The sequence below is a fragment of the Ostrea edulis genome, chromosome 1 (genome assembly GCF_947568905.1).
Source record: "Ostrea edulis chromosome 1, xbOstEdul1.1, whole genome shotgun sequence".
NCBI lineage: Eukaryota > Metazoa > Mollusca > Bivalvia > Ostreida > Ostreidae > Ostrea > Ostrea edulis.
Window position 1 is genome coordinate 101,298,127 of NC_079164.1, and position 22,062 is coordinate 101,320,188.

Sequence of the window (22,062 nt, forward strand, 5' to 3'; positions counted from 1 at the left end):
AAACGGATATCATAGGAGTATTGGTCTACTCAATGTAAGAAGAAAATGAAGATTTTCTATTGCATGTTTATGAAGTAGTGACTTTACGGTGGTTGTGCGCAAGCGCAGGAGAAAAATATTATTAGAAACATCATGGGAGTTACGGTATATAGTCGTATGGAATGGTGATTTCAAATTTACCTCCCATTCCATTGCTCAAAGTAATTCTCTCTGCTCTGTTTTCCATCTGACTGACTGTATCGCTAAATGTGTCCGGTCAACAGCCCGAAGGCCGTACACGCTGTACTTGTTTACTTTTGAAATTCCGCGTGCAACATCACGTGATCATAAATATTTCGAAATGGAGCGTTCAGGATATCTGACTCGAAGAATATATAATTAATTTTATAGGAAATTAGCTTGATTAATCTTTAATCCGATTGAGTTAAATTGCATAATTTGCAGAAAATGTATAGCTTATCTAGCTTCGTATAAAACACATGCTTTTTTTATTCCTACGGTGTTATCCAAAGAAATCGGCCTAGCTCTCATTGTAGTACATGCAAGTCGTTCTCTGATCTGGTATCTCGTTACATATTGACGAGCCGAACTTTTATATAGGTTTGTCTTTTAGCAAAATGAATCCGATTTCAAGATTTTTTATGTCTTTTTATGATTCCTTTGCCATTTACCCATAGATTTAACATTTCAATTATGATACATATTCGACATTGTCTTAGGGTTAGGTGCTTAGGGTATAGCTATTTCTAGACCTATTAGGCGAATTTCGTAATTACATTAAACCTCCAAAAACACGTTTCATATATGTATTGTAATAAACATGCAGTAATGCCAGACGTAACGACTCCGGGCTCAATATTGATTTACGGAGACGTAAGATCATTGTTCCTTTAGATTTTGTTTGGTAGGAAACCCGAAGATTCATAACGTTTTTGCTTTGTTTGCAGAAAACATTCACCTACAAGAAACAGACTTCTGGAAGAATTATTTGATTAAACGATCTTTACGCTAATGACACAATGGTACACTTTTGATTCTTTGTGGCAATGCAAATGATGGACATGGTGTCTATTTGTCTACTGTTCACACAATCCACAATTCTAACAGAATTTGATAAGCTGTTTCGATTTGATCACTGTTGTTCATAATTTAATTCAGTCATCTTATTCTGAGCGTAATTTTATGACAGTACGAGAACACGAAGAAATAGAACTTGGTAAGTTGCTTTAAACACATCGTTTCTTATCCGTTTGTGTACTTACTCAATAAGATATATTTGAACAAAAACATCTACCTGTATTAAATTTACATAATACTCATGTATATTACTGTAGAGAACATGACGGCGAGAGGGCTGAAATAGGCTATGCCTGCTGCCAGATCTCATTCACTTATTTTTGAATAAAATGTTATTTAAATTAAATCGAAAGTGATGAACACCTATACCGACGTACTGGAAACCGATTCCACGCTTTGGAGAGATGACCTTATCAGTCGTACATATTGAGTACATGTGCACATTGTGTTTTATAGAAAGATAGTTTTTATAAATCTTATATGAAGTACATGTGAACACTTCTAAGTGGCTAGATATAATTTTCCTTTAAAATTGCAGAACCTGCCAAATCCTCAATAGCAACAAAATGATGTTTCAGTGAGAAAATAAAAACATTGGCGGGATAGCATCACAACTGTCCATGGCTGATCTCCCATTTTACGGGTTATTTCTGTCATTGAGTAGCATCAGTGGAAAGATCACGCCCCCTGAAAACCCCTGCACCAATGTTTTTTTTTTTTTTTATTTGTTTAAGGGAATACTTCCTATATCAATGTCCACCTGCAAAGCGATTTTACCCCCATCACCCCCCCCCCCCCCTAAAAAATAACCCAATCAAACCCGAAACCACCCCTCCACAACATGTCACGTGATTAGAGTACCCGGATACGTCAGTTGTGTCCCAGCAAAACCAAACCCAATTGTGTTGCGTGAAACTTGCATTTCTTGCACATCGAAATTATATCGATCCCCTGCAAGTCCCAAATACATTCCAATGGCAGATTATTGGAATGAGGGAAGAAGGTATGGCACTGAAACAAATTGGTCATCAACCACGTCATCACTATTCAACCATCCGTATTAGTTAACAAATGACGTCATAGACCATGTACAAGAACATCTGTTCGGGAGGATCAATGCACTCAGACAGAACGTCTTTACCACTACCTTATGTTTTAAAAGGGATTGGTTGCCACATCGTTTTCTTCCAACGAGAAGAGTGCCGGAGTCCACTGGACGTGCAAGAAGACCCACAAAGCAACCCTTGTTTACACCCAACCACAAAGCAGCACGTGTGCAATATGATGTCAAGCTCGCCAGCGCTGGAACATAACCTTTTGTGGGGAAAGTCCATTGGTGAGACGAGAATTGATTTGTGCTGCATATCAAAGATGGACGTTGTGTGTATGACAGCAACCTAGAACTTGCATATATACTGAGACGATATCCCGGTGTTGTTCCTCAATTTGACAATCACTCTCTTCGACCAAGGCCAGTGTTCATGGATGTCAATATCACACCACATCGTGCTCGTGCTATGCAGGAGTTTTTGCGGAGAGAGTCATATGCGACACTACAGTGGCCTGCTCGAAGTTCAGATTCGAACCCCATTGTGCACTTTTGGGGATATTATCGATCGCCGAGTTCGTCAAAGGACACCATCAATTCAGAAATTAGATGAACTGACACAGGCACTGCATCAGGAGTGGCAAGTTCTACCACATGTTTGATCATAGGCTTAAACCTTCATCCGTGTGAACGGAAGTTAAACTAAATACCGGAAAAAACCTGCATAATCTGAAGTTTGCAACATGTTAACCTTATTTAACTTTATTTCGTTCATAATAGTCATTTGAATCAATAGCCAAAGGCAAAGTTATTTACTGTAAATTCCCTGAAAAAAATATCACGTCTTCTTAGCTTTAAAAAAATAACCACGACTACATTTACTAATGGTGTTTTCATGTTTTTAGAGATCAAGTGATGCTATTAGAAAATAACGTCAATATTCATTTCATAGTGTGAAATTAATCACCATATTTAGGCTAAGAAAAACAAAATGATGTTGCGATATTTTTTCACGTGTAAGTGTATGCTATAAACTAAATGTGTATAGTGAAAATATATATGTGTTAAATATATGCCGGTGTAAAGAGGCCTGTGGTATATCATATCACATATCTTCAAAACCTGAATACTTATATTTACATCTTAATAATGATTAGAATGATAAATGTGTATTCATGTACACAGTCATTAGCGTATTTCAAAAGTTTAAAGCTTATTACAGATGATATCAACTTTCAGTTTCTTAAGGAGTCACTCAACATCGTCATAATGGCTTTTAAAATCCTTTTTAATCATGGATGAAAATATAAATATCAGCAATGTTTCTCTATTCATTTCAAAAGTATTGCCTATCTGAATGCTCAGTAGGTTAGCATGTCGACTGCTGAACTGTGGGTTCAAGTTCAGTAGGGATTATAATTTTTTCCCCCAGACTGCTTTCTACTAAAATTGCATTGTTTGACTAAATAAAGTTTTCAGTTTCAAAGCCTTGTTGCACATATCCTCCACTTTTCATCCATATCAAATCTCTCTGTTCTTGCATTCCTCCTTAAATATTAAACCCTTAAACAGTGTAGACCTTAAATGAACAATGCCGATTCAGACTTATTATAATTATTTCGCTACATTGTTTTTATTTAAGGAAAGTCCGTGCTTTTACATATCCGGTTTTAAATCTTAAACACCGACTAGAAAGTTCCAGTTATAACTTCTTTGTCTGATGTTTGTAGTTTACGAGAACTGTACGAGTCAAATTTAGCATTCAAATGTGAATCTTCAGATATATTTACCATGAATTACTATAGTGTCAAGTCCTCACTAGCTCCAATGGTACAAAGCAATGTAATATCTACATTGATCTCTAAAAGGCTCAATATATAGCTTGCAATCTAAGCCTGAACAAGTTAAAAATCATACATAGGCGTGACCCTCACAGTGGAATTTAAATTGTTTTTAGTGAGTTTGTGTTTGGTTCAAAGAAACCCAGAATTATAAATCCTCAGAAAATCCTCAGCAAAGTTATATTTGAACTCTTCTTCAAGAAACAAAATTATTTGTACATGAGCTGTAGTTGCTAGAATCTGCATATATATGTTACACTATATTTATTTTTTCTATAAGTATGAGATAGCATGCATGTATTTTTATGTATGATATGATTGATAGCCAACCGAAAAAAAGAAGAAGGACAAACACACACCAAAAAAATTGTGTGAAAAAGGAAGGGGTGGGGGTGGGGTTCCCCCCCCTCCACTCCTTGTGTTCTAATTGTCTAGTGGGACAGAATTTTCAGTATGTTTTACATAAATATATATTGTTATATTCTGTTAATCTTGATTTTAATACTGTATTTGCTGTTACAATTTACTATTTTCAAAGTGTGCAAAGAATAATTGTAAAACTTAAATTTAAAAATGAGGGTTTACGTATTCAAGAGACCATTTTGCAAATTAGATCTGGTCAACTATGGTAAAATATGAATTTTTTGTTAACCTTAGATATACAATGTAATTCTAAATATTTTTAAAGAAAAACTGGCATGTAAACAATTTAGAGTTTGAAATTTTTTCAAAATTGCGATATTCTGTGATTTTTTTCTGAAGGATGTGAGCAGATTAAACAGCAATTGTGTATGTTTTCAATTGAATATCTTTAAAAATTCTCTCAGTAAATGAATAGTTATTGGTTTTTATATATTATAGCTCAATATGCTTTGCTTTGGTGCATATTTTTAATAAAACATGAGACCATGCATCCTTGTGTTAAAATTTGGCTTTTGCATTTGGGGGTATATGTGCTCTGTAGCACATAGTATAAAAATAAACCCGCAGATGTATGTCTAATATGGGTTTTTTAGTTAGTTTATGAGTTGTTAAAGTTATTTAAATGAGAAAAAAAAATTGATAATAACGTCGACGTGATTTATGATATATTTTGAAATATTTCGAGAAAAGTCTTTTGAATAATGAATAAAATAATGAGTAGGTTCCACCGAGATTTGAACTCGGATCGCTGGATTCAGAGTCCAGAGTGCTAACCATTACACCATGGAACCTTCAGATATATGTCGATCGGATATTGTGAGATTTCCTTTTAAACTGTTAATCCACTCTCTCGGGGCATCTAACAGGATTAGTGTTAATGTATTCATTAATATTAAGTATATGAATATAATGTGTCGTAGAGGATTACTTACTTTTCATTGTTCCATGAAGAGGAAACATTCGTTTTCTTTTTAAAGTTTTTTTTTTTTTTTTTTTTTAATTCTAAATGTATTTCAAGATGTACTTATCAATTTATGCATAGTAAACATTCGTTGCTCTTTTTATTTATCTATTTTATTCTAAACTTGATGCATGCATAGGAAACATTTGTCGCTCTTGTGATTTAAAAAAAATTTGTAGACGTATTCTAATATGTGTACTTTTAAAATACATGCATAGGATACATGCATTAAAAACATTTGTCGCTCATTTTTTCTTTTCGTTTTTAAAATTTTAAACGGATTTTGACAATGCACATGATAGGATTCACTAAACAGTAGACATTAATGTCCACATGAACCTCCTCCTTAAGGTACAAAGTATACGGACATGTAAAGTAATAAATGTATACATGCGTCTCTCGTTTGACAACTGTAAATAAACTTTTACATACATATACGCATCTGTTTGTACATTCATTTATAAAAGTTATAATCGATCTCCCTGCTATCTGCAATATCAGGGAAAATATTAATCCGAGATTCCTCTGACTCTTACACCCCCCCCCCCCGGCTTTTCTATTGTGACATGTGCGGGGGTGTCACAATATAAAAGCGGGGATAAGAGTCAGAGGAATTTCGGATTAGGAAAATATTAGAAAATTAAATGAAAGTCACGAATCAATTCTAAAATCAACGGCGGAGTTAGACATTCACCTTTTTTCATATTAGTTCACCCTTTATGACTAGATTATATTCTCTTTAGAGAAGTCGAGAGGCATAGCCTTCATCGTCGATGAAGGCTATGCCTCCCCACTTCTCTAAAGAGAATACCTTTATGGCTAAAAAAAATAATTATAAAAGAAAAAAATAGAAAAACAACAACAAGAAAACCACACACCCACTCCAAAAAAACCCACCCCAAAATTAGTGTAACAATACCAAAAGTATAAAATTCATTAAAAATGGTCATTTAGTGGTCTACAATCCCCCTTTTTTTATGGAAGGAAAGATACATACCATCCTGAATTACAATACCACACCCTTGCAATTCTCTGGATCCGCCCCCGGCCTGTGTATGATCATTGCACTAGACATACAAGAAATATATACAATTTTGGCAGCAGACACGACAGCGAGCATACACTGAAAATATTATTTCTCCCGGTTTTAATTAGTAGTGATCTAGGCCAGCACTGGTTCCAGCACGAGAGTTATGAGTGTCTTCTTGTTAACCCGTCAGAACTAGTAGTAGATGTTTATTTGAAATCCAGCCATTGTTGTGACGCCCTTATTTTCTCTCCATTCATTCTCTGTCATGTTGGATAGGGAAAAAAAAAAAACGCGACTGCCCAATAAGTTTCAAATCTGTCCAATGTTGCGTAAAACTGTCCAATATATTCGAAGACATTTGACGATTAATTAAAAGTTAGAAAGGGAATGGCATTGAACGAAATAGACAGATACGGGTAAAACTCGGTAATCATATAAATAATTCAATTTAGTCCCGTATCAAGAATAACAACCCTCTTGTACTAATTAATTCTTGATAAAGGCAATTGTACAGAATCTGTAAACAAACATTTGGTTTTGAAAGTTCAATTAATAAGCTATCTCCGAAATTCAGAAATATATTTCTAAAGTTTTGTACAACAAATCATAGGTTGGGAGATGGCATGGAATACCACTCTGTGATAGACTAAGTTCACTATGTAATAATAACCAAATTGCAGATGAGTTTCATTATATTTTAGAATGTAAAAAAATGTCTGATGTTAGGAAATTTTACCTTGGGAAATATTATTCACATAGACCCAATGTTACCAAATTCAAAGATCTTATGTCAACCCAAAAAGAAAAAATGTTTTAAAAACCTTCTGTATGTTTCTTTTGAAAAAATTTTGATACCGTCTGTCCTCCTTGATTACCAGATGTGTATTTATTTTTATTCTTCTTTATATAATGTACCTCTGACCAGTGTTATTTATTATGTACATATATTGTTACTGTTCCTCATGTACCATTAATGGTTTGAGAGAATAAACTGAATTCAAAAGATCGTTTCCCAGGTTTTCGAAAAAAAAGTAGCTTACTGGTGGCCGTCATGGAAACTAAAAAAAACATTTAAAACCGATCATATCTCATTTAGGTAACCGCCGTAAAATGGTTGAAATATTGCCAAATGGCATTAAATCGCAAACAATCAATCAATTAGTGAATACAATTTAGAAGTATGAAATTAAGACCCAGACGAAACCATTGGTATATGAGACTTCCGTCAACAACGCTGTTCACATCCATATTCCATGATTAAAGAACATTACTCAGAAGCAAAAATCCAGTTTTGGAAGCAATTTCAAAGCATCCAACGTGGTTGTATAAACACATAAATTTCTCTTACCAGAATTAATGGTCAAAATAAAGGAATGGTGTACTTTTAATATTTCAGAAAGTCTTTAAATACTTCCTCTTTGGAAATGTAGTATAATGAGACAGAATATGTTTATAAGGAGACGGAGGGGGCGTGTACCGAGACAGTGGGGGCCGAAGTGATACCTCCACATGGCCTGGTAAAGCATAACTATGTAACTGTCCTTAATGGAACACAGTTCTCCGGATTTTATGCAAGAATCAGTATGATAAAATTAGAATCTGATATGAAGAATATAAGAATATTACATGTACATAGCCCGATAATACGAGAAGAAAGAGGTGTTATGAAATATTTTTAAACCATTAAACGTTTCACAATCAATCCATTTTTGTGGTTAATTTCTCACCTTATATTTTCCCCACAGTGGTTACAAAATGCGTCCGCTTCTGAAGGTTCGCTAAATGAAGGATTCGTTCTAACCTCCACTTGAGAATTGAATACAGTTACCTAGAACTGTCTTTTAAGGAGAAATAACACTACAGATAAATCTGATATGGATGGAAAGTGGAAGATACAGTATGTACAATAATATTTTGAAATCAAAAACTTTCAAAATAACAATTTTTAGTTAAGAATTGTAGTTTTACAAGAAAATAATCTGAAAGAAAATTAAAACCCCTGCTAGATCCGAACGCTCGACTACAGATCACCGGTGGACACTTTAACCTACTGAGCTACCCAGCTACATGTTACTCCTCCTTAACAATTGATCACAATATCAGAGACTTTCGTCGAATGACCTTGTAGATGGTTACCTAAGAATGTCCATTATATCAACAACCAGGCATTGATTTAAGAAGGACAAACGCCTCTAGCTGTCCATTTCGATATCCGAGACAGTGGACACCCAATACGAGACCGTTCCTTAACGACACTTAATGTTAAACCAACAACTCCACTTTCTGACAGACAGGATGAATTCAGTTTCTCCACCGTCAGCTTCCCGTATCTATAGCAATACCCCATTATCACCTGTATATGGTGTTTATATCTCTCAACTGATTTGATACGCGAGAGTATGTTCTGTGTAGGATCAATTTTTAAATCGAGGCAAGGTACTGACAAAATTGTTGATGTTGCAGGGGTTTCAAAAATTTCATTTAAAGTCAACATTTCGTAAATTCTATGGTCGCTATTTGAACGATCTAATTTGAAACTACAACCTGTCATCAATTCAATCGAATACTGTGTGACGTGTTTCATACCAATAGCCCACATTTTTGCAGTTACTCCCCTTACACCGGAAATTGGGGGGGGCACTTACGAGTGCGGTTCCAAGCTTCACATAAATAGCATCAACAAATAGTGTAAAGCTTACGTTACCAAATTCTTTAGTATACTAAGTTTTAACAGGTTGTAATATATCTTGATGTTGATGACAAAAAAACAAACAAAAAAAACCATGGTTTAATTTCTTCTATTTTAAGGAGAAAACTTTTTAAAGTATGCACTTCGTCAAATTGTAGAGTTGGGGAAGGGGAGGGGGTGTTATAGGTGTTTTTGAGGTTTATCCCTGTCCAAATTATGTCATTAATACCGAGGATTTTAATAGTAATATGTTTTAAAAACAACTGACATCTAGAATTAAAAGCACAATGAAAGCATGTGATACAATCAGGCACGTAGTATCGTTTATAAGTAGGGAGGGAGTTGACTTCATATTATTGCCTAAAACTTCTTGACAGGTAAATTAAAAAATATATATACAAGAAGAACCCAAAGCTCGAGAACGAAGGCGGCAAGGGTTGATCTTTCAGTTCCATTCATCTGTCAATTTTACATTTCCACTACCATTCACGACAATGCTGTATTTTTAAGGGCCTTTATATCCGACTATAGATCTATCTCTGCACGTAAAAATAACCAAGTTTGTATGTAATAATAAGAGGAGGTAGACCCATTGTTCCTACGAGCCTGATAATTGTTTTTGTGCTCATTTGAGTAATTAAAATGCAAGAAGAGGTGTGAGTTGATGTACACAAAATCTAACTTTCAAAAGATTGAATCACACGCGAAGAAATTATTTTAACAAAAATATTACATTAGAGATACCAATTCGAGATAATTAACACGCTTTATTCATTGGCACCTAGTGTACATTTAGCTTTAAGTAGTTTTGTTCAGTGTGAAACGATAAATTGATAATATACATGTACATGTATGCGTTGGTTGTACATGTGTTTTTGGGCATATTGTATTGCATGATTTTTTGGTGTTTTGGTTGTCGAAAATATTGATAAAAAATTAATAATGAAGAATTGCTGAGATACTAAGGACATCATGATTCTGATCTAAAGAAATCGAGGACTAGTTTATTAAGTTTTAAAATATCTACTTAATATGTTTTATTACATCATGACCATACATTGCCTGCGGAAAAACCATACAAGGGACACATATATTAGTGAATGTAATTAGTGACTAAAATATTTTGTTCAGTTATACTAATCTTAAGTCATTACACTTAATTCTTAGAAAAAATCCTTAACTGACAATTGATTGCAATCAAAGATTGTAAATTCTCTATTTATTCCTTATATGACACCGTCAACTGAGGACCACAATATGCTGCGCGCCCTCTGTAATCAGGGGGAAATAACTCGCATAGCGTTATGAAAAATGTAGGCCATTGTTAAGCTGTTCTTTACAAATTGATTTTGACTATACTTATTACTCCATTTACCTGGTCATGATAAAGGACTCACGTGTCACTGATCAACAGGGAATACTTTAATCACCCTAGGCACCTGATCCCACCACTGGTGTGTCCATGGGTCCGTGTTTGTCTGATCCCACCACCAGTCTTTGCCGTGCTCTCATATTTCTTTTCTTTTGGATATATGCGCCTCTGGTACTGTCTGACATTTTTTCGCACAGAACTGTGTGAGGGTATAAATAGTACCTAAAACATTACTCATGAAATTTTATTTGTAGATTTACCTGAGAGTCTGATAGTGAGGGATATCAGTAATGAGATCGGTCGACTAAAGGAAAATTTCTTCAACTGAACGAAAAAACCAAAAAAAAATAAATCATTAAATTCAGAACGTCTTCACAATTCTTTGAATATTGAAAAAGGCAGGCATAACAATGTTTTAAGGACTGCGTGGCTTTGTAAATTATATGATTATAATGATATAGATGAGTTTCATTTTATCTTGAAATATCTATTTTACAACGATTTGAAAGATAATTATATTAAGGTTTTTTCTTACACAAAACCAAGTGTCTTTAAATTAGTTAAGCTCCTTAGTGTAGACAATACCAAAGTACTCAATAACTTGGAAAATTTCTTAGTACAAGCTGTGAAATTACGAAGTTTGGCATTGTAAGTCAATAATGTAATTATAGTATTTCTCTAATAACATGTACATCTCATAATGTGATTGTACGTAATTTGTATATTATTTTATATTTGTAATTTCTTCTCCTATCTTCTCCTGTCCACTCAGCTGTTGTTTATCTTATACAATTAGATATATTGTGTATATACATGTGTGCATGTACATATACTAGATCTATTCCAATGAGTTGTATAACTCAAGGACAATAAAGAATTTAATTGAATAGCAATGTTTTAAAAAGATTGAGCCCTACAATAAAATTTTCAATGAAATCGGATAGAAATAATCATTCCTTGACGTTATGGTAACGAAATAAGAAGGTAACATTATAACCGATGTTTACTACAAAATAACGAATTAAGGTGAAACTAATAAAATAAGGGTTGGGGGGGGGGAGTTCTCCCATTAAAAGTAATTCAATAAATCTAAAGATTTTGTCATTTATTTCTCCGAGAGTGGAAGAATTTATGGCTTCTTTTATCGCTTACATTTTTCTAAACAAGAGATCACGATTTATCTTAAATTTGAAAAAAAAATTAAGGGGGGCCCCGGCTGCGCCCTCTTTAAATCCGCTACCGGGATATGTCACAATTGCCGGTAAAGACCTGCAAAATTTAGGCCCATGCTCGGTGCTTACAGTCTTTGAGCGGGGAGGGATCTTTATCGTGTCACAGCTGCTGTGACAAAGGGCTTCGGTTTTAGATGCACTTCTGTCTCAGTTTTTGCGAACAGTAATCAATCTCATAAATCATATAAAGAATACAAAATTAAGAGTAGGGCAAACACGGATCCTGGACACGCCAGAGGTGGGAGCAGGTGACTGGGAGGCGTAAATACCCCCTGTTGACAGGTGACACCCGCCCGTGAGCCCTATACATATATATTGATCAAGTAAATGGAGTAATCGTAGTCAAAATCAGTGTGTGAAGAACGGTCTAACAATCGGTATTTAACACGTCAGACAACATTCGACCTAATAACCGGTTGCATTGGTAAATGAGATCGTTTTAACAACAATAGAATTTACCAAATTTATGAATTTAAACAAGATTGTTGAAACTCCTGTAAAATTTAATCTGTACATAAAATTTAAAAAGGATTATGTTATTATGTTTCTTAGAAATTTAGTTGACTTCAAGTTGAAAATGTCAAAGACAAAACTATCAGGAAAGAAATTAACAAGATATGTAAGCAAAGTTCCGGTCATTATTGGGTTAACCAGTTGGATTATAGCTACTGTTGATCTCATTCACAAATCGTCCCACTGGGATCCGGGTTAGAATAGGTCCTCATTACCCCTTACTTGTCGTAAGAGGCGACTAATGGGGCGGTCCTTCGGATAAGACCGTAAATGCATGTACTAAGGCTCCTTGTAACAGCAGGTGTGACACGATAAAGATCCCTCCCTGCTCAAAGGCCTTACGCGCTGAGCATAGGCGTAAGTTTTACAGCCCTTCACCGGTAATGATGATGTCTCCATATGAATGAAAAATTCTCGAGAGGGTTGGTATAAACAAATCATTCACAAATAAACCGTAACTAATCGCCACTTGCGGAAATGTCCGAGTATTTACGACTGATTTACAGATATGTATTATATTAACATGTTCTCTGATAGGAACGCGGATTAATGCCAATATTGACTCCATTTTCTCGAGTCAATCTATCAACAGATAATATTCTATATCTTGTGATGTATATTCGATAATCTTGTGATGTATGTGCAATAATCTTGTGATGTATGTTCAATAATGTAAAGTATCCGATGATGCAAAATATAATATACTAGATCTAGTATGTTCTATTACTCTATAACACCGTATAACTATTTAGGACCCGTCATAGAGTCAGAACTCTGAAGTTCAAAATTCACAATTTTGACACATTCCATTTTGTTGTCCTATATATAGCATCAGTAAGATTAAAGAAAGCGAACATGAAAATGTGACAAAGGGTTTTAATTTGTCGTTCAAAAGCCCTACCCTGCGATCATGAAATTTACAATTTTGAGTTTGGATCTCCTGCTCCATTGATATTTAATTTATATCAAAGACGTTTCTCTAGCTTCACCGGGTCCTTTTCGTTATTTCTAACGACTGAAAATTGCCCTCACTTTATAGAACGCTGTTGTGTCATGTTACTCATATTCCACATATATATGTACATCACAAGATTATCGAACATACATCACAAGATATGGAATACAGGTTTTTTTTAAGGTCTTGGTTTCATGGGCCTGGGCCTTTCCAATTGGGAAAAATAACGAAATTTGCAAGAAATTGGGAAAAATGTTCCATGGATAAAAGAAGTAGGGAGAAAACCAAACCAGTGCATTAAGGAATAATTGGACTCTTTCTGACTTACATTTTGGTCAAAGATTACCTCATATAAATAAACAGAGGCCTAAAATATAGGTTTACTTAACAATTTTGATGCAAAAATTGTAATCTGTGGGTCTCTGATGATTTATGAACAATAAAGCTAGCATGCTTTGCTTTGCTTATATCATTTGGGAATTTCAAAGCAAACATTGGGGGGAAATGCCTGCTTTTCAGCATTGGGAATGGGGCCTTAATTACTACGGCCCCCATCAGACCCTAAAAAAAATTCCTGAGAATATGCATCACAAGATTATCGAATATACACCACAATATATTGAACATACATCACAAGATCTTGAACATACATCACAATATATTGAACATGCATCACAAGATCTTGAACACACATTACTAGATATTGAACATCACTAGATATTGAACATATATCACAATTTATTATATAGCTAATAAATAGTCCTATATAAAATCTGCGTAAAATCTAGATAATGTTAGCGTTCAATATCCTGAGAATTTATTGAACGCTAACTTTGCATTGCGTAAATTGTATGCGCCCGAAATCATAACCGAAACATTCCGAGTATGAGCGTTCAATATTGACGTTACCGTAACGACGTAAACAAGCCAAAATGGCAGACGACGGTCCTCCGAATCTTACAGAGCCGGTATTTGATATTTACTGTACATATTGCCAATATTGATGAATTCTCGTCTATTTTGGAGTAGTTTGAGTGAAAAGGGATATAATTTAACAACTAAATACTTTAGCTATATAATAAAAGGGTTATTGAACTTATATTGGTGATTATTATATACTTTCAATTTCATCTCTTCTTTTTTCTTTAAAAGTTTGCGGGCATATATCACACGATATATGCCCGGAAACATTCCGGCCCGCAAACATTACGTCACAATCAAATTTCTACGCCGTTAATTTTCAAATTTTTCGTGTTTTTCATCTTTTACTCAGTTAAACCGATAAGGTTATTGTTAAAAATAAAATTATTGTTAGTTTCTAAATGAAATTGAAAGTATATAATAAAAAGGTTATAGACTTTGTATGGGAAATATGACGACCTCGTTTTTTGTCGCGAACGGACCTCGCAAGCTCGGTCCGTCTACGCGCCAAAAAACTCGGTCGTCATATTTTCCCATACAAAGTCTATAACCTATAAATATTGGCACTCGTTGGCTGTCAAAATGCACTCGCAAGCTCGTGCATTTTCACAGCCAACTCGTGCCAATATTCACCAATATAAGTTCAATAACCCTATAATATTGAACATACATTACTAGATATTGAACATACATCACTATAGATATTGAACATACATCACATATATATTGAATATACATCAGAAGATATTGAACATACATCACAAGATATGGAACATATATCACTAGATATTGAACATGCATCACAAAATATTGAACATACATCACAAGATTATCGAATATCAAACTTTTACACGCTATTACCATACTTACGTAAACCGCCAGGCGCTGGAACAGGTGGTACATGTATCTGTTTTAAAGACCTACATGTAGTACTATATACCTGCATGTATTTCTTTGGATTTCCATTCTTATAATTCAAATGCATGATTCATGCATCAGTGACATGTTTTATTGTTGTCAGAAATAAATCTCTTGTAAAATAAATGAGTTAGCCCGATTGTAATCAAGACCGGATTTAAATACCTGTTAAAAAAAATATGAAATAGGCTATCATATCAAAATGCGCGTAAACAAAACATGCATTATGATAGTACATCGTTGTAAAAGGCCTATTAAAGGTTTACGTCTATGTCCACAGGCGTTGAAAAACAACCATTTTACATTTACTCGGCCTTATGGGACAATCTACAACGATTATCTAATGGAGTAGCTAAATATGTAAAGACTAAAATACTCTCTCCTTTTTTCGTTTGACTTTTGATACCTTGAATTGATCCTTTCAAACTTTTCAAGTTCAAAACATTATTTGTACATGTAGTACGAAATATCACAGACACCTGAAGTATGGATATTACTACCCCCCCCCCCCCTCCCTTTTCATAATTTTTTTTGGTGGCAATAATTTCTTTGAAATGTATGAATTCCCATCTCATCCCTCTTTTGATTCATGTAATCGTTTCACGCTTTTTGTAAGCTTTAGATATTGGCCTTCTACCGTTATAATAAAATACACGTGTAATACCCATACTTCAGGTGCTTGTGTGAAATATCTGACGTTTTCCTGGCTTTTTTATGAATTTGATATTTACCATGCCAGCAGGCATATATTCATACATTATCCGCTATCTCTGAAACTGGCACTGTCCTTAGACGTGTGAGGCAGTTGGGTTATTTATTATTGTATAATTTAAATCTTGTCTGCAATCAGTATTTCATATATAATTATAGATGTGTGCCGTGCAGAAGTGTGGACTCTGACAGTATCAGTACTTCTGAATGATTGTTGTTTATTTTCATTGTTATAATTAATTGCTTGTTAATAACTCTGACAGTATTAGTACTTCTGAATGATTGTTATTTATTTTCACTGTTATAATCAATTGCTTGTTAACTTGTACATGTCCCCCACCCCCACCCCCGAGGGCCCTTGATTGGTGAATATATTCATACATTATGTATATATCCTGCACGTTCCATCCATATCAGACTTCCCTGAACTGTCATGTTCCTCTCACAGGCGCCTGAAGTATGGATAGTTTGTATCTTATGTACATACCACCCCCCAAACTCACCACTGAATAGTCAGTTTGTACCTTCTGGAAGTTTTTGAGACGACCACTTGTGAGATAATATACAAATATTAGTAACTCACAAGTGGCCATCTCAAAAGCTTACAGAAGGTGGAATCTGACCATTCAAAACGACTTACGGGGGTGATCGGTGGGGAAATAACATATTTTGGATAAATTTTTGGTTCTGTATAAAAATAATTTCATTTTAGACGGGAGGGGGGGGGGGGGGAGTGTACATAAAATATCTATACACATTTCAGGCGTCTGTGTCTTTTAAGGGCTTATAAACAGACTAAGATTAGGCCTGTATACAGACATACACTTAGGCCTACAGTGTCATGCACAATATATATTGCTAATATACAGTCGGTATGTATTTTCATGTCGCTCCGCGGGGGCCCTTGATTGGAAATAAATATGTTATATTTTCATTTTTTCCCCATGTAAATGACCGACCTGCTTCAATGGGCTGTGAATGACCAATAAATTACACCGATATTAATCTTTCATTTAAATATATATATAACACCATATTTTAATAAGACCGCGTGGCCTAATGGATAAGGCGTCCGACTTCGAATCGGAAGATTGCGAGTTCGAGTCTCGTCGTGGTCGAAATTTATTTTTACGTAGAATCAAATAATACAACAAATTTTATCTTCATTTATATATTTTTTTATTGCTTACATATATCACATCAATTTCATAAATACATAAAAATGACATTGTATGGCACTTAATAATTTGAAGTTAGACAATTGATCCAAATATGAAATTTGAATTACACTCAAAAAATCTTTACATTAACATTTCAATAGCTGAAATTGGATAGAGGATTTCATTTGATTGAATTAATACTGTGTAACCATGAAGACTCTTGGTGGCGGAGGTTATAAATCAAAAAAGCAACTCACGAATATGTAAGATATATAATAAGCTTTTAAAGCAGGACAAACACGAAAATAACCTTCTTTTTTTGTTTCAGGAGATGGCACAAGACAAAAATTTATGCTGTTAGTAACCTCCGTTACGAATTAACAACACTTAGTCCTTAATTATCAAAGTTGACAAAATATTGCATAACGTTATACCTACAGTTATTTTCACATTTCATTTATGATATTATGTTTCCTTGCCGATTTAGTGTGAAAGATTTTAAAAATGAATACAGAACTGGCGAATATATCAGGCAACGAAAACATACAAAATTCTTTTAATCAATATTGCATCAATATCATTTCTATTCAAAATTTGGAATTATTAACAATTAACGTTGTTTGATAGTATGTGTTAGGCAAAGTTTCTTTGGGGATGAATATTATATTATACAAATAGTTGCTACATTTTTCATGACCGTGTGTTTGATGTCGTAACCTCCATTACGGAGAAGTTACCAAAGGTGATTTTGAATTTGCATGATGAACATCTGGTGATTATTTCATTATTTTCTGTTTTATTGATAATTGAAGAAGGAAGCTATAATGTTGTTTTGTCCTAACTCTTAAGCTCTTTTTTCAATAATGTATACCTGGCAATTGGTTGAATTATACGTGAGTGACTGTGCTCCATTTTGTAATTCCGTCTGATTGTTACACAGAGTGAGTCGTCCTAATGAGGAGATCTAAACACTATTGTGTTAATTGTATGCCATTTGTATTTACTGTCGTTCTTCATGTAATGTTAGATGTCATTCCTACGCATCAATATTTTACTAATTTGTTTTAACAAATCATTCATTCTTAATTGTTATAACAGATTGATAATTTGTTATAATAAGTTAGTAATTAATAATTTGTTATAACAAATTAGTAATTTGAAATATCAATTTAGTGATACTGCTGCGGCCCTAATATGCTTCCATACAAGGTCACTTTAATTTTGCTTTCGTTTTCAAACGTAAACACGCCGCTATTGTGTGAACGAATACTTATTGCACGTGCCTGGAGAAACTATATAACGAAATTAAAAGTTACATAATTATCACAGGCACCTGAAGTATGGATATTACTACCCCCCCCCCCCTTTTTATGATAATTATTTTTGTGGCAATAATTTCTCTGAAATGTGTGAATTCCCTGTCTACGTCATCCCTCTTTCGATTTATGTAATTATTTCACGGTTTTTGTAAGCTTTAGAGATTGGCTTTCTATCGGTATAATAAAACATTTAGAAAGCCAATCGGGTCAAAATTATATCCCTGTAAGTACGCATTGCGACATTCGTTCAATGTAAATGTAGAAAAGTTCAATTTAAATGTAGCAATGTAAATATAGAAATGTTCAGTGTAAATGTAGAAATGTTCAATGTAAATGTTGAAATGTTCAATGTAAATGTAGAAATGTTCATTGTGAATGTAGAAATGTTTAATTTAAATGTTGTATAAAGATGTTAAATGTAAATGTTCAATGTAAATGTCAAAATGTTTAATGTAAATGTAGAAATGTTCAATGTAAATGTAGAAATGTTCATTGGGAATGTAGAAATGTTCAATGTAAATATATAAATGTTCATTGTGAATGTAGAAATCTTTAATGAAAATGTATAAAGATGTAGAGATGTTCTTTTTAAATCCCCCGATAGCAATGTCAGGGACCAGGGATCAGAAGCCCTAACTATACATAATTGGTTTGCTCCAGTGAATCGGAGCGAAATTAAATTTAGTACATCAAAATAAATGTCAGTACGTTTAATGTAAATGTGGAAATGTTCAATGTAAATGTAGAAATGTTTAATATGAATGGAGAAGTGTTCAATGTAAATGCTGAAATATTCAATATATATGTGAAAATGTTCAATTTAAATGTAGAGATGTTTAATGTAAATATAGAAATGTTTAATGTAAATGTAAAAATGTTTAATGTAAATATAGAAATGCTTAATGTAAATATAGAAATATTTAATTTAAATGTGGAAATGTTTAATGTAAATGTAGAAATGTTTAATGTAAATGTAGAACTGTTCAATGTAAATGTAGAAATATTTAATATAAATGTAAAAATGTTCAGTGTAAATGTGGAAATGTTGAATGTAAATGTAGAAATCTTTAGTGTAAATGTAAAAATGTTCAATTCAAATGTGGAAATCGTTAATGTAAATGCAGAAATGTTTAATGTTAATATACAAACTTCCAATGTAAATGCAGAAATGTTTAGTGTAAATATAGAAATGTTTAATGTAAATGTAGATTTTTTTAATACCAATGTAGAAATGTTCAATTCAAACGTAAAAATGTTTAATGTAAATGAAGAAATATTTAATGTAAATGTAGAAATGTTTAATGCAAATGTAGAAATCATCAATGTAAATGTAGAAATGTTTAATGTAAATGTAGAATTGTTTAATGTAAATATAGAAATATTCAATGTAAATGTAGAAATGTTTAATGTAAATATAGAAATATTCAATGTAAATGTAAAAATGTTTAATGTAAATATAGAAATGTTCAATGTAAATGTAGAAATATTCAATGTAAATCTAGAAATGTTTAATGTAAATGTAGAAATATTTAGTGTCAATGTAGAAATGTTCAATGTAAATACAGAAATGTTCAATGTAAATATAGAAACTTCAATGTAAATATAGATATGTTCAATGTAAATGTAGAAATATTTAATGTAAATGTAAAAACATTTAATGTAAATGTAGAAATGTTCAATGTAAATCTAGAAATATTTAATGTAACTGTAGAAATGTTCAATGTAAATGTAATAATGTTCAATGTGAATGTTAGAAATGTTCAATGTAAATGTAGAAATGTTTAATGTAAATGTAGAAATGTTCAATGCAAATGTAGAAATATTCAATGTAAATGTAGAAATGTTTAATATAAATGTAGAAATCTTTAATGTAAATGTAGAAATGTTTAATATAAATGTAGAAATATTCAATGTAAATGTAGAAATTTTCAATGTAAATGTAGAAAAGTTTAATGTAAATACAGAAATGTTCAATGTAAATATAGAAACTTCAGTGTAAATATAGATATGTTCAATGTAAATGTAGAAATATTTAATGTAAATGTAGAAACATTTAATGTAAATGTAGAAATGTTCATTGCAAATCTAGAAATATCTAATGTAACTGTAGAAATGTTCAATGTAAATGTAAAAATGTTCAATGTGAATGTTTGAAATGTTCAATGTAAATGTAGAAATGTTTAATGTAAAGGTAGAAATATTTAGTGTAAATGTAGAAATTTTTAATGTAAATGTAGAAATATTTTATGTAAATGTGGAAATCTTTAATGTAAATGCAGAAATGTTTAGTGTAAATGTAGAAATGTTTAATGTAAATGTAGAAATTTTCAATACCAATGTAGAAATGTTCAATGTAAACATAAAAATGTTTAATGTAAATGTAGAGATGTTTAATGTAATTGTGGAAATGTTTAATATAAATGTAAAAATTTTCAATGTAAATGTATAAATCTTTAATGTCAATGTAGAAATGTTTAATGTCAATGTAGAGATGTTTAATGTAAATGTAGAGATGTTTAATATAAATGTAGAAATCTTCAATGTAAATGTAGAAATCTTCAATGTAAATGTAGAAATGTTCATTGTGAATGTAGATGTGTTTAATTTAAATGTATAAAGATGTTAAATGTAAATGTTCAATGTAAATGTCAAAATGTTTAATGTAAATGTAGAAATGTTCAATGTAAATGTAGAAATGTTCATTGGGAATGTAGAAATGTTCAATGCAAGGTGAAGATAACGAACAGTGATCAATCTCATAACTCCTACAAGCAATACAAAATAGATAGTTTGGCAAACACGGACCCCTGGACACACCAGAGGTGGGATCAGGTGCCTAGGAGGAGTAAGCATTCCCTGTTGACCGGTCACACCCGCCGTGAGCCCCATATCCTGATCAGGTAAACGGAGTTATCCGCAGTCAAAATCAGTGTGCCAAGAACGGCTTAACAATCGGTATGAAACACGTCAGACAGCATTTGACCCAATGCGAGGTTGTATTGACGAACTAGATCGTTATAACGACCATAGAATTTGCGAAATGCTGACTTCAATCGAGACTGTTGAAATCCTTGTACCATCAACTTGTTTGTCAGTAGCTTACCTCGATTTAAAAACTGACTATACCCAGAACAAGCTCTTGCATATCGAATCAGTTGAGATATATAAACACCATATGCAGGTGATAATGGAATATTGCTACATAAATGTGGGAAGTTGACGATGGAGAAGCTGAAATCATCCCGTTTGTCATACAGTTGAGTTGTTAGTTTGCCGTTAATGTCTACTTTCAATAAAATATCTAAGTATGAAGCAGAAGTGGACGACTCTGTGGTGTCCTTTATTTCGAGCTCACAGGGATATATCAAATCGACATATGAATGAAAGCTATCGTTGTTAATAGACAAAACGTCATCGATATATCTAAAAGTCGAATTGAAGGTCACAGCGAGAGATTTTTTCTTCTCACGTAGAAGTTTTTGAATAAATTCTGCTTCATATGAATATAAAAACAGGTCAGCTAACAAAGGAGCACAATTCGTGCCCATGGGAATTCCAACAGACTGTTGGAAGATCTGATCACCAAAGACCACGAAGATATTGTCAATGAGGAACTCTAGCATATTTTTAATTTCAACTTCCGAGTACTTGTTCGTGGAATCAGAGTGGTGTTTAACAAAGTAAGTTTTTGAATGACTGATCACTAGATATGAATATTTCCGTTTTCCGTTTTTGTTGAAGCAACTGTCTATGATGTCAAAAAGTCTAGTCTTTAATTTATCGTGAGGAATGGTCGTGTATAGTGTTGAAAAGTCATAGGTTTTAATGCTATTGATTTGGGAAAAATTCTGGGATTTCAAGTTTACTAAAAGTTCTTTAGAATTTTTAAGAA

The 22,062-nt window shown here is 33.1% G+C and overlaps 2 non-coding genes across 2 annotated transcripts; one reads left to right on the forward strand and one right to left on the reverse strand.

Moving 5' to 3' along the window:
• Positions 1–5,108: 5,108 nt before the first annotated feature.
• On the reverse strand, positions 5,109–5,180 carry Trnaq-cug (transfer RNA glutamine (anticodon CUG)). The gene has a single exon. It is a non-coding gene; the product is annotated as a tRNA-Gln (tRNA).
• An 11,556-nt stretch (positions 5,181–16,736) lies between these two features.
• Trnar-ucg (transfer RNA arginine (anticodon UCG)) lies at positions 16,737–16,809 on the forward strand. Its single transcript has one exon. It is a non-coding gene; the product is annotated as a tRNA-Arg (tRNA).
• The last annotated feature ends 5,253 nt before the right edge of the window (positions 16,810–22,062 follow it).